The sequence below is a fragment of the Cryptomeria japonica genome, chromosome 2, assembly GCF_030272615.1.
Source record: "Cryptomeria japonica chromosome 2, Sugi_1.0, whole genome shotgun sequence".
NCBI classification, from domain to species: domain Eukaryota; kingdom Viridiplantae; phylum Streptophyta; class Pinopsida; order Cupressales; family Cupressaceae; genus Cryptomeria; species Cryptomeria japonica.
Window position 1 is genome coordinate 362214732 of NC_081406.1, and position 14809 is coordinate 362229540.

Genomic DNA, 14809 nt, shown 5'->3' on the forward strand with positions numbered 1-14809 from the left:
TCAATTACAAATAGCACAAGTTCAAGAGGATGTTGTTGTTAAAAGAGGACAACGGAAGGTTAGTACAAGTTCATTTAATATTTGGGATCAATTGAAAAAGATGCATGTCAGTGTCTCAATGTGGGATTCCTTAGCTCTTCCAGGGCAAAATGATTTGCTTAAAAATGTCTTGTCTAACATCTCTTTGTCACAAAAGCTTCCTAATGAGCAGCCCGAAGTTGTCTTATACAATGCCCCTCAGGAAAAGAATGATGAACAACAAACTCAGAAGGTTAAACCCTCTCCTTTTTATCTAACTTTAATCATAGGTCAGCACCTAGTGCATAATTATATGATTGATTCAGGTGCAAGTAGTTATGTCATGCCAAAGAAGATAGTTGATAAGCTAAATTTGACATATGAACCTCTTTCAAAAGGGGTAGTCCAGCTAGATGGGACATCAATAAACACAATAGGTGTGATTAAAAATTTGGTTCTCATATTGCGTGCATGCCCAAACTTCTCAATCCCACAAGATGTCTACATCATAGATCTTCCACCTTACTTTGCTTTATGCTTGTCCAGAGATTTCATAACCAAGTTGGGTGCGTATTTGTCTTCTGATTGGTCACACATGTTTTTTAGAACAAGATATGGTACCAAAGTGACCATAAAATCAGAATTGTTAGCTAATGATCATATAGAACCATACATCCCAAATGTTGTTAATGCAAATTTGTCTATACAAGAATCTAATGAACAACCTGATATCCTAGATCCAAATGTTGGTATTTTCGATATGTTGATATGGTTTTTTCATTGATGTCAACACCTATCATCACTTGTCAACACTTATCAGCACTTGGACATTTTGGTTATGTTCACTGGCAAGTCAGAGACTTATGCACATTCATTGGTATTTGGTTCACCAACAGATTATATTGTTCACCGACACTCGGAATGACTTGGAGACTACTTGGATATGTCGAAGAAATTATTCGATCACTTGGTTTTGGTGATTTGGTTACTTTTTTATTCAGGTTTGCATATTTGTTGTTACCGGCAAATAGGTCCAGGATATGCACTGGCAAGCATATCTATTCCAAATCATCATGACACGTTATGGAGATGATTTATTATTATTGTAAATGCATTGAGCCGACATCATGCATCAGATATTGATTTTATTGTAATATCTTTTAGTGAGCCGACCTATTCAATTGGTCTTAGGTTATGGTATAAATGTAAGATCTCATTTGTGAGATTGATATGCGATTGGGAAAAAGAATTGTAATAAGGTATATGCAAAAATAAGCAGAGCTATACATGCATAAATCATTTCAAGGTTGAAGGAAGGTTTTTGTGAAGGCAATCAGAACTAAACCAATACTGAATCCAGCATATGAAGATGATATTTTATGCAGTACATTATCATTGGATTTAACCATCCAATTGTACTCAATGTGACTCTCATTTTGTGACTGAGTAGTGAGCTCTAGGCAGCTGGCCTTTCTGCATGTGCAAACTCCATATTGTACACACATACTATCTGTAGTAGTATCATTTGATTGTGGGTAAGGCTTCCCACCATGGTTTTTCCCCTTACAGGGTTTCCACGTACAAATATTTGTGTTATGTGTTGTGGATGTTGTTGTCTTTCTGTTTCATGCATTAATTTTTACCAGTACTGCAATTAACTGATAAAACTGTCTACCGGCATAAAGTTTGGTTTACTGATATTAAGCATTAAGTTTTAGTTAAGTTAATTTTGGTTGAATTTATTGGACAACTGATTCACCCCCCCCCTCTCAGTTGTCTCTGGGACCTAAAAATTGGTATGAGAGCCTAGTCCTCTTTTTGCAGAAGTTAAATAGCTTGAGGAGATCCAATGTCTTCTAACTATTTCAGGAAGGACAATCTGAAACTTTATGGAACTAACTATGGCATATGGAAGATTAGGATGGAGACACATCTAAATTGTATTGGAAATGACATATGGGATGTTACAAAGAATGGCTATACTGCTCCTAATCAAGGTCAACCTAATCCACCTACCTTGGCTAAAGATGAAGAAAATGATTGCAAAGCAAGAGAAGCACTTTTGAGCACATTATCAGGTTAGCAAGTCATGGGATTATTAGATAGATCTACTACTAAAGTTATTTGGGACAAACTAGAAACATTGAATGAAGGAGATTCCACAGTCAAAATTGCAAAACTTGAATGCTTTCGGGTCAGGTATGAAAGTCTGAAAATGGAAGAAGAAGAAAGAATTTCTGCTTTTATGGAAAGAGAAAATGAAATTGTTTTGGGTATACAATGTTCTAGAGGAACCTTACGTGAAGATGAGATTGTTTCTAAAGGTTTAAGAGCTTTTCCACTGGCATATAAAATGAAAGTTGCTGCTATAAATGAATTGAGAACAATGCCTAATGCATCAGCATCTAGAGACACTTTGGTTGGAAAACTTTCAAATTTTGAACTTGAGGAATTTGGTCCTGTTACTACTATCAAGATAGATCTAGCTTTCAAGGCATCATCATCATCATCTAATAAATCTGATTGGAAAGCCTTCTATGCAAGAGAACTTGGAGAAAGCACGAGAGAAAATGAAGAACTTGAAGAACTTGAAGCACTATTTGCAAGGAAAATGCCTAAAGGTCCAATTGGAAGTAAGTATGAAGGTAAAGAACCCTTTAAATGTTTTAACTAAAATAAGATTGGTCATATGGCTTCTAGATGTCCTAATAGACATGCAAGATTAAGAGAAGAAGCTAAAAGAACATATAAGCCTAACCCTGACTATCAGAAATACAAGTTTAAGAAGAATAGAGACAAATCTTGTTATTATGCTGATGAAGGAGTTACTAATGATTTTGATGAAGATTCGATAGACAATGGATGGGATTTTGTTGCTATAACAGAAGATCAACCAGCACCTACTATTCAACTGGTAGAGCAGGCCCTGGCAGCCAAAGTTGAAGATAAGGATGAATGGATTATTGGTTTAGGATGTTCACATCACATGACTGGTGATAAGAGTAAATTCTTAACCTTTCAGAAATACAATGGAGGTCTAGTAAGATTTGGAGATGATAAAGCTTGTTTGATAAAAGGAAAAGGCACTATATCTTTTGATGGTAAGCACAATACTGATAATGTTTACTATGTTGAAGGTTTGAAGCATAATCTTTTGAGTGTTGGTCAATTAGTTGAGAAAGGATTTCAGTTACAATTCAAGAATGGTAAATGCAAAATCTTAAACAGAACTGGTTTGGAAATTGCAACTGGTAATCAGACTAGAGGTAATATCTTTTATTTGAACAACAATGAGAAAGCATGTTTGATTGCACATGTTGATGAAAGTTGGTTATGACATAAGAGACTTTGTCATGTAAATTTTGATTGCATTATGAAAATCAGTACTACTAAGGCGGTAAGAGATTTACCTAAGATTGTTAACCTTCACAATCCGGTATGTAAGGAATGTCAATTTGGAAAGCAAGTTAGAGCAACTTTCAAGAGTATTCTAGAAAAGTCTAACAATGTTCTTGATTTAATTCATACTGATTTATGTGGTCCAGCAAGAACTAGAAGTATACAAGTAGATAGGTATTTTATGCTAATCATTGATGACTATTCTAGAATGTGTTGAGTTACTTTTCTCAGGGAGAAATCTGAAGCATTTGGGAAATTCAAACTATTCAAGGTGATGGTAGAAAATGAAACCAGCAAGTAAATCAAATGTTAGAGATCAGATCAAGGAGGTGAATTCACATCTAAGGAATTTAATACATTCTGTGAAGTGAATGGGATCAGAAGATAGTTATCAGCACCCCAGACACCCCAACAGAATGGAGTTGTGGAAAGAAAAAAATAGAACTATCTTGGATGTAGCTAGAAATATGATATCAGAAGCAAAACTATCTCATATATACTGGAGAGAAGTGATCAATATAACATTTTATACATTCAATAGAGTTCACATCAGAGGTTAAACCGGTAAGACCCCTGATGAACTATGGTTTGGTAATACTCCTACTCTTAAATATTTTAGAATATTTGGAAGTAAATGCTATATTAAAAGAGATGAGTATATTGGAAAATTTGATCCTAGAAGTGATGAAGGAATATCTCTTGGTTATTCATCTAAGAGAAAGGCATATAGATGTTTTAACAAGAGATTGTAGAAAATTGTTGAGAGTGCAAATGTGAAGATTGATGAATATTTTAGAGGAAATTCAAGGTACGCGGACTCTGAACCAACAATAGAGATAATCACAAATGAACCTACTATGAATACACCAGTACAAAATGGTGATCGAGTTACACTGGCATCATCTAGAGATTCAACAGTCACTGAAGAACAACAACAAGTAAAAACACCCCGGTATGTAAGATTGAATCATTCTGAAGATCAGATAATTGGAAACAAATTTCAAGGAGTTATGACTAGAGGAAGATTGGAAAATGAAGAGGTATGTCTTATTTATCAAATTGAACCTACATCAATTAATGAGGTATGTGAAGATAAATATTGGATTAAAGCTATGGAAGATGAATTGGAACAATTTGAAAGGAATAACAGTTGGTCATTAGTTCCCTGGCCTAAAGACAAAAATATAATTGGAACTAAATGGGTTTTCAGAAATAAACTTAATGAAGAAGGTAAGGTAATCAGAAACAAACCAAGATTAGTGTGTAAGGGATATTCACAGAAAGAAGGAATTGATTACAATGAAACCTTTACACCAGTAGCTAGAATTGAGGCAGTCAGACTTTTATTGTCTTTTGCCGCACACGAGAACTATAAAGTATATCAAATGGATGTAAAATGAGCATTTCTGAATGGAGATCTTAAAGAAGAAGTTTATATTGAACAACCTAATGGATTTTATGTGACAGATAACAAAGACATGGTTTGCAAGTTAAGGAAATCTTTATATGGATTAAAACAAGCTCCTAGAGCTTGGTATGCTAGATTGGACAAATATCTTTTGAAGCTTGGATACACTAAAGGTAATGCTGACAACAATCTATACTACAAAGTGACAAATGATGACATCTTGGTTATTGAAGTTTTTGTTGATGATATAATCTTTGGAGGAGAAGATGGTTTGTGTAAAAAAATTTCTAACAAAATGCAGCAAGAATTTGAAATGTCTATGAATGGAGAGATAATATTCTTTTTAGGATTGCAGATTTCACAGACTGATAAAGGTATATTCCTATGTCAATATAAGTACTTGAAGGAATTACTAAAGAAATTTGGCATGGAAAACTATGAACCGGTAAGCACACCTATGACTACAACTAATAAATTATCTTTGAAGGATGAATCAACACCTGTTAATCCGATTAGATACAACTCTATGATAGGAGGTTTACTGTATTTGACACAAACAAGACCTAATATTATGAATGCAGTATGTATCATTTCAAGATTTTAGAGTAATCCTAAAGAAATTCATAAATCAATAGTGAAAAGGATTTTCCGGTACCTACAAGGCACTACAAATCTTGGTTTATGGTATCCTAGAGATGAAAATTTTGACTTATGTGCATACACAAATGCTAATTAGGCAGGAGATGTGGATGACAGAAAAAGCACCACCGGCGGAGCATTTTTTCTTGGTACCAGACTAATTTCATGGTTGAGCAAGAAATAGAGTTGTACAAGTCTATCAACAATAGAATCAGAATATGTATCAACAACAACTAACTGTACACAGGTATTATGGATCAAACAAATGTTGAAGGACATAAAGGTAAAATGCAAGGAACCTATAACTATTTAGTGTGATAATATGGCAGCAATTGATATATCAAAGAACCCAGTATTTCACTCTAAAATTAAACATGTTTCTATCAAATTCAATTTTCTAAAAGAGAATGTTGAAGCAAAAGAAGTGAAATTGGTTTATGTGAATACTAAAGAGTAGATTGTAGATATTTTTATAAAGCCTTTTCCTAAGGAGACTTTTGAATATTTTAGAGAGCAACTTGGAGTCCTACCCCCACTAGTAGAGACTTAGATAGTTGATGTTTGTCATCAACCAATAGAATTAACAGAGAAATATTTTATTCTGGCTTTGATGAGGAGAGCTACTTCTCAGAGGGAGTAGTTGGTATTTTGTATTTGAAACTGGTTTTTTGTAATGCTTTGGAATTTGATGTCAAAGGGGGAGAGATTGATATGGAAAAACACATTATCCCTTGGGGAGAGATTGTTACTTTGGGGATAGATTGTTGGAGAGATTGATTACTCTTTGTATCTGTATTTTCATTTCTAGTTAATGATCTCTTTGGGAGATTGTTGGTTTTTGGTTTTTGGCATTTCTGTTTTGGCACTTTGATGGTTTTTCCATCTTGTGTTGCCATCAATGCCAAAGGGGGAGATTGTTGGTATTTTGGATATGTTGATATGGTTTTGTCATTGATGTCAACACCTGTCATCACTTGTCAACACTTATCAGCACTTGGACATTTTGGTTATGTTCACCAGCAAGTCAGAGACTTATGCACAGTCACCAGTATTTGGTTCACCAGCAGATTATATTGTTCACCGGCACTTGGAATGACTTGGAGACTACTTGGTTATGTCAAAGACATTATTAGATCACTTGGTTATGGTGATTTGGTTATTTGTTTATTCGGGTTTGCATATTTGTTGTGACCAACAAATAGGTCCAGGATATGCATCAGTAGGCATATCTATTCCAGATCAACATGACACATTATGGAGATGATTTATTATTATTGTAAATGCATTGAGCCGACATCATGCATTAGATATTGATTTATTTGTAATTGATTTTATTGTAATATCTTTTAGTGAGTTGACCTATTCAATTGGTCTTAGGTTATGGTATAAATGTAAGATCTCATTTGTGAGATTGATAAGCAATTGGGAAAAAGAATTGTAATAAGGTATATGTGAAAATAAGCAGAGCTATACACACAGAAATCATTTGAAGGTTGAAGGAAGGTTTTTGTGAAGGCAATCAGAACTAAACCGGTACTGAATCCAGCATATGAAGATGCTATTTTATGCAGTACATTATCATTGGATTTAACCATCCAATTGTAGTCAGTGTGACTCTCATTTTGTGATTGAGCAGTGAACTCTAGGCAGATGGTCTTTCTACATATGCAGACTCCATATTGTACACACATACTATCTACAGTAGTATCATTTTATTGTGGGTAAGGCTTCCCACCATGGTTTTTCCCCTTACAGGGTTTCCACGTACAAATATTTGTGTTATGTGTTGTAGATGTTGTTGTCTTTCTGTTTCATGCATTAATCTTTACTGGTACTGCAATTAACCGATAAAACTGTCTACTGGCATAAAGTTTGGTTTACCAGTATTAAGGATCAAGTTTTGGTTAAGTTAATTTTGGTTGAATTTATTGGAAAACTAATTCCCCCCCCCCCTCTCAGTTGTCTCTGAGACCTAACACCAAACACCCCAATAGAAGGGATACCTGATGTAGTATTAGATGAATGGGCAGTAGAGAATGATGAAGAAGATCCATTCAAGCCTATGGAGGAATTAGAGCTAGGTGTCTACATGATCCATGAAGAAGGTGTTGTTGTCCCTAATCTTGAAAAGGGTGACAATCAATTGTCCAATCAGCAAGGTGAACAATAGAACAATGAATTGTGGCAACTCTATTTTGATGGATTGAGAAGCAAGGTTGGTTCCGGAGGTGGTGTTATGTTAATCTCTCCTGAAGGTAAAAAATACTTTTTATCCTTGATATTTTCTTTTAGTTGTACTAAGAATATAGCTGAATATGAGTCACTTGCACATGTATTGGAATGGGCTAGAAAAAGAAATGTAAAGTGTTTGCAAGTATTTGGGGATAGTGAGCTAGTGGTAAATATAGTAAGAGTTGTCAATGTGACTAAAAATGATGTCCTTCAAATGTATAAGCATAGGATATGGGACTTAATTGAAGAATTTGATGCTTTCAATTTGTTGTCCATGCCTAGAAATTAGAATAAGGAAGCACATAAGTTGGCTGCCTTGGGTGCTCAATTTGACATACCAGATGAGGTAAGAAATATTGAAAAACAACAATATGTCAAAGTGGTTGTTAGGCCTTCAATTCCAGATAACAGTGTCAATTGGCAAGTCTTTTATTCAGATGAACAAATTGTATACACCTAAAAATGGTCTGAAGATAATTAATTAAATAAGCAATTATTTAATTAATCCCCCTTCCCAATTTAATTGAATTCACTAAGCAATTTGATTAAATTCCCCCTTTCATCTACTTATTAGTAAATCTAAGGATTTATTTAATAGGTTCATTCAAATAATCCTCTTTAATTAATTAATTCAAATTAATTAATTCCCCCCATCAAATTCATTTCTTCTAAATCCCATAATTAATTAAAACAAATCAATTCATGAGTTGTTGAGATTAATTAGCCTTTTCCTATTATTGGAATTTTAAAAATTCAAATTCTCCTAACTTTTAACCACCTAACCTAACCTCTTCTAAACCTAACCCATTCCATTTACCCATGTCCCCTTTCCTTGAACACTTTGCCCTCTCATGAGCAAAACCTTGTGACACTTGTCACTAAGTGTTCCCTTTCATCTAACCTCTTCTAGAAGCTTCTTGACACTTGTCACCATGGAGATGACATTGTTCCCTTTCATCCAACCCCTTTTCCTACCTACCATCAATTGTCCCCTTTCATCCAACCTCTTATCAACCCACCTCCAATTTAACCATTGATATCTTCAGATCAAAACTCGACCATTGATTCATGCCACATCATCCCTAGCTTTGGAAAATCCTATCAATAGACCTCATTTTGGAGCACAAAGGGTCCCAATTCATATTATTTTTGCATCTCGATTGATCCCATCTCATTTTCATCTCAAACATTGTTACTATAGGCATCTAGCTTCTAGTTTATCATTTTAGCATTGTTATCATGTTCAATTTCTAGCTTAATTGCATCTTCATTCTAGCTTATTTTCTAGAATAATCATGAAATCATGTAGCTTAAATCATTATCTCATCTAGCTTATGCATCTTCATCATTTAAATCCTTCATTTAAGTGTAGTCAAGTAACTGGAATTTGCATAACCAGATCTGAGAGCAAAATTCATACTTATATTTACTAGGAGGCAATAGATCGATTAACTATGGTTTAATCTTTCGTTGATTAATTTAATAACCATTACTTGTAATGATTTATTGAGTGTTTTGTGTTGCAGTTGCAGGTATAATAGGTACACTTCACAGGCACAACATTTTTGCACCCACCATGGGGCCGAAATTATCATTTTTGGCCTCTCAAGCTTCAACAAATGTCCATCTCTGCAAGGACAGAATCAGAATGTCATACGAGTTGATTTTCCAACTCGTACGAACTACCATTTAGTCTAGTACGAAACCTCATCTTATGTCATACGAACTCATTATCCCTGTCATACGAGGTCTAAATGCATATCGTATGATTTTCTAACTAGTGAATCTTGTGTCGTACAAAATAATTTTCATTGTCGTATGAGCTTAACTAGTTAAAATGCCCCCACGGGTTAGAGTAATTGGTCTGAGTCTTGGGTTTTCTCCCTAAGGTCCTGGGTTCAACTCTCTGGCTCAGAATTACCCCACCGCGGACACCTGGGGATGGTGTTGGTTACCCCATGGCCATAGGGATTAGTCTCACCTCAAGCTCACCCCATAAAGGGAACCCACTGGGCTTGGGTCGCAGGGATACCCTGACGACAACAAAAAAAAAAATTCATGTCGTATGAATTTCTGGCTACTAAATCCTAAGTCGTACGAGTACATTTTGATTCCTATGCGAAATCTAAAGTTGTCTCGTGCTAACTGGAAAATTGTGTCGTACGAGTCTCTATCTCTGTGATTTTTAACAAACTGCATGTTAGGGTTTTTTAATTTTAATCCAAACTTCAGTAATGCTAACCCTATTTGTTTGTGAGCTTTTTGGTAGCCTAACTCTTTTATGCAGGATGATTGATGAAGATACGCTTGTCAAAGAAATAATTCAAAAACCAATCAATGACTACTAATGGATCTATTTTGCAGGTTGCCTATGAATCCGACTAAACTTTGTGTATTCATTAAAGTTTTCTAAGCACACTTCAATTTTGCTAAAGGAATGAACAATCATGTATTTCGTGTCTTTGATGATAGGCGAGTATGCTCTCACCTTTCTTAGGTGATCAAAAAGCTAGACTCATCTTTTGCTTTCATTAGTTCATTTCTTTAGCAGGCCTACCCTCCCGAGGAGTAATAACTCTTAGCCATTAAGGTCGGTGAGAGGGGAATGACCTAAGTGGGAACATCTAATGCCAAGTAATCCAACCCACTATAAAATAAATGTGTTTTTGATAAAAATCAAAGCAACGGCAGTGCTCAGGAATATCTCTCCTTCATACCTTTAGTTATATCAAACCTTGGTTTTCAAGGTTGGGAGACCTCTTAATTGAGTTTATACCCCGACGCACCGAACGGATCCCTTACTAGTAATGGTTAAAATAGAAGCTACCTGATTCACCTCTGAAAGGGTGATAATCTTCATGCAAGAGAGATAGTAACTCTCCCAAGATACTTGCCATATCATGCCCCCATTAGTGTTTGGAGTTGGATAATACGGCATTGAGAATCCATTGCGTGAGACTCAATGACCGTATTCAGATTAGCTATTGGGTGTGTACCTAAGTCAGCAAGCAAAGGTTTTCATTCTCAGCCAAATTCCTTAGGGTTTAGCATGCTTGGAGTCACTTATCACATCATGTGTTTGCTATGTATTCATCCCTAAATTGAAAAATCAGACATCTAATTCTGGAAAACATAAGCAAAACACCCAAAATGCAATAATCCAAAGTCGGAAAAAACAAACATATTTTTCATTGTCCTATTCTCTGTCATATGAGTCAGGTTATTTGTCATACAAGGAATCTATTTTGTCGTATGGTTCATGATGTTTTGTCGTATGAGTCTCTGATTGTTCAAAGGAAATTTCTGATTTGTCATTTGGTATTGTATATTTTGTCGTATGGTTCATAAACTATTGTCGTATGAGTCTCTGTGTTACCAGTCTAGAATTGTTGCCTTGCATGACTTTTTCAGGTCTGTCATTTTTTGCTTAATCAATTTGTAGTATTCATAAACATCTGTTATCTATTTTTCTATGCTTAAATTGTCTTCTTGGTTTTCTTGGTCAAGTTATCATCCATCAAAATCGGACTCTAGAAGATAAACACCTTAAGATTTTCAAAGTGCTCACCCTTAACAAGTTCAAGATCTAAAATCTCAAAGTGCATTATCACCCTCTTTGGTAAACTGATCACTCAAACATAGTTTCTCATTAGGATCAATCATCCTTTATCACAAAATTGAAATGGTTGGTCAGGATAATCTTGTCCCACATCATAGGATATATCGTTCCTACTAGACTTGGTTCTTATCAAAACATCATCATTGCACTCCTAAATTGAAGATCAGAAAACTTGCAAACTTTTAAACACTTGAATCATCTTTCCGTGTTATATCATTCTAGCATATCTACCTTGACAATTGATCACTTATTAAAACAAACCTTTTGGACAATCAAATCCTAGCACAATAACACACGTGTATGCCCATTTTAACTAGAGCTCAGAGATGAAGAATCGCAGAGACAGAAATTGAAACATTGGAAACAATCGAAGAGCACATAACCATGGAACATGAAGATGAAATACAAGTTGAAGGAGAAATAACAGAACAAAACATCAGAGACATCAAAAAGGATCCTCAATCTAACATGAAATACAAGTTGCAGGAGAAATAACAGAACAAAACATCAAAGACATCAAAAAGGATCCTCAATCTGACAAATTTATGCAGAAATTATTGGAGGAAGAAAAAGAAAAATACTTCCTAATGTTAGCTAAATCTGGTGCTACACTCCCCCAAGATTTTGATGTGAACAAATTGACACAAAAGAAAAGTGATCCTCCCCCTAATAACGAACAATATGAAGATATTTTTGGTTTCCACATGAATGACACATCAATTCCTAATAATACAAGAACCAATGAAGAAACTTACATACCCAAAAGAGATGAAGTAGAAATTTTGAGTAACATTCAATCCAATGAAGATGCAAGAAGGGGTAGAGATGAAACAAGAAGAGATCTAGATCCTCCTAGAATACAAAACCATTGTCATGCAAGAATCAACCATGTTGCTAATCCTATCACAACTCTCACACAACAACTAAAAGAAACACAAACACAAATTCAAAATATGCAAAGAGGAAATGTTAGAGATACTCACTACAACAAATTTATCCTTGTCCATTCGACAGAAACCTAAACATGATACCATTTCCTATAGGTTTTGAAACTCCCAGATACCAAAAATATGATGGAAGCACTGACCCTCAAGATCATATATGATAATTTTGCACAATGAGTATGGAGTTTGCACATGAGGATACCTACTTAATGAGATTATTTCCGAAAATCTTAACTGGACTAGCTATGGAATGGTTCTTCAAACTTCCACCTAGAATCAGATCATTCTCAGAATTGGTGGATAAGTTTGTTTCACAATACTCTTACAACATACAACATGGAGTAACAATGCTAGACCTATGTAACGCCAAACAAAAGGCTGGAGAACCTTTCATGACATTTTTACAATGATGGAGATGGTTAGCTTCGCGATATCCTCGTACAGTGCCAGAATACAAAAAATTGGACATATTCATCGATAACTTAAATGATCAAATGAGTTATTACTTAAAAATGCAAGGAAATAAAAGTTTTGGAAAAATGGTCGATAATGGAATCAAAATGGAGGAAGTCATGATAAAGAAAGGTGAGTTGAAAATATACAAATGAGTCCATCCTCCTAATAACAACAATGCTAATAACAACAACCACAATGATAAACCAAAGTTTTGGAATAAAAATTGAAATGTTGTCAACAATGGAATAGTGGATAACAACAATGTGAAACCAAAACAACTGATTTTTAATTTATCCACTCACTCAACAGTGGCTCAACAAAACAACAATCACCAAAGAGAAACTATCAAAACTTTCTTTCGAAGATAATTTACTAACATTGGTGAACCCCTTGGATCAGCACTAAAGACACTTCTCGCAAACAAATTGATCACTTTACCAGAAGAAAGGAACTACGAACCTCAAATAAAACCACCTTGGTGGAATGATAATCAGTATTATGATTTCCATCGAAACAAGGGACATCACATAGATAGTTGTCAGAAGTTGAAACATATCATACAAGACATGATTGATAATGGAGTAATAACAGTGGATGGATATACAACAAACAAATCTCACACAGCTTTTAAAACTCCATTTCCAAACTATGAGAAAGGTGAATCATCAACAACAAACAATGGTAAGGGTAAAGCGAAGGTAAACTACACTTATACATATGATAATGTGGTAAACATGATTGTAGTTAAAGAAAAACAAAATCAAGAACATGCTCATGCTATCACAAGAAGCAAATCTAAAGTTGTTTTGTCGGGTCCTACAATAAACACATCATCCAATACCAAACAATACAACCTAGTGGAGCGATTGCAAAAAACACCCGCACAAATATCCATCTTAGAATTGTTAAAGCTTTGACCTGCACACAAAGAAATTTTAGAATGAGCATTAGTAGATACAACTATTTCCAAAGATCTTGATATCGATCAATTCCAAACCATGGTGGGACACCTCACAACCCCTCACTACTTATCATTCATTGAAGAAGTTAGCATGTCCTTGCAACACCCTCACAATGCTCCTTTGCATATTGAAGTCCTCATTCACAAAACGTGAGTTAAGCGTGTTCTAATAGATGGCAGAGCTGGTCTAAATATTTGTGCATTAAGTCTTCTATGTTCCTTAGGATATTCAGAAGATGTAGTTGATGTCCGGAAAAGAATCACTATAAAAGCCTATGATGAAGAAGAACGTTCCTCCAAGGGAATTGTGATACTACCCATCAGAGTGGGACCTCTACAAAAAGACACAGCATGCCAAGTTCTTGACTTGGACCTATCATATAATGTACTCTTGGGAAGACCTTGGATACATGATTTGCAAGTTATCCCATCAACATACCACCAGTGTGTAAAATTTCCCTACAATGGGCAAGAAATCACAATATCTACACATTCAAATCCATTTCAATACTGCAGCAATCTAAAAATGACCCAAGAAGTCATTATTCCACATAACAAGGAGGAATCATCTTTGAGCACACAATCCAAAGAACAATCATTTGCTTCAATTCTATCAAGTATGGAAAAACAAATGCTGCTAAGAGATAAAGGGAACATAGAATATTCAATATCGCAATTACCACTTTCTCCTAAATCCTTTGGAAAACCATCAAACTCTAAACAACAACCAATTGTGAAACATCTTCTGATATTTGATGGAGCATTTGTTAGTGATGGAACCTTATCAGAGGAGATAGAAGACAAAGATGTGCTATAGTGGCTATACAAAGATGAAGAATGTCAACAAAAGATCAACAATGTCAGAATACCTACAGAAAAGTAAGGAAAAGGATTTAACATTCTCAGAAGAATGGGATATACCGGAACAGGTCCTATAGGAAAAAGAAAAGAAGGTATCTCAGAACCTATTCAACCTTACACTCAGTAGACCAATGACAAAACATGCTTAGGGTATGGACAAGTAACTTTACCAGAAGACACATCTTTTAGTCAACAACAAGAGGAATATGAAAATAGACAAGAACAACTGGCAATTGAAAGGGAAGAAAAATCAGCTAAGCAACAAGCCCAAG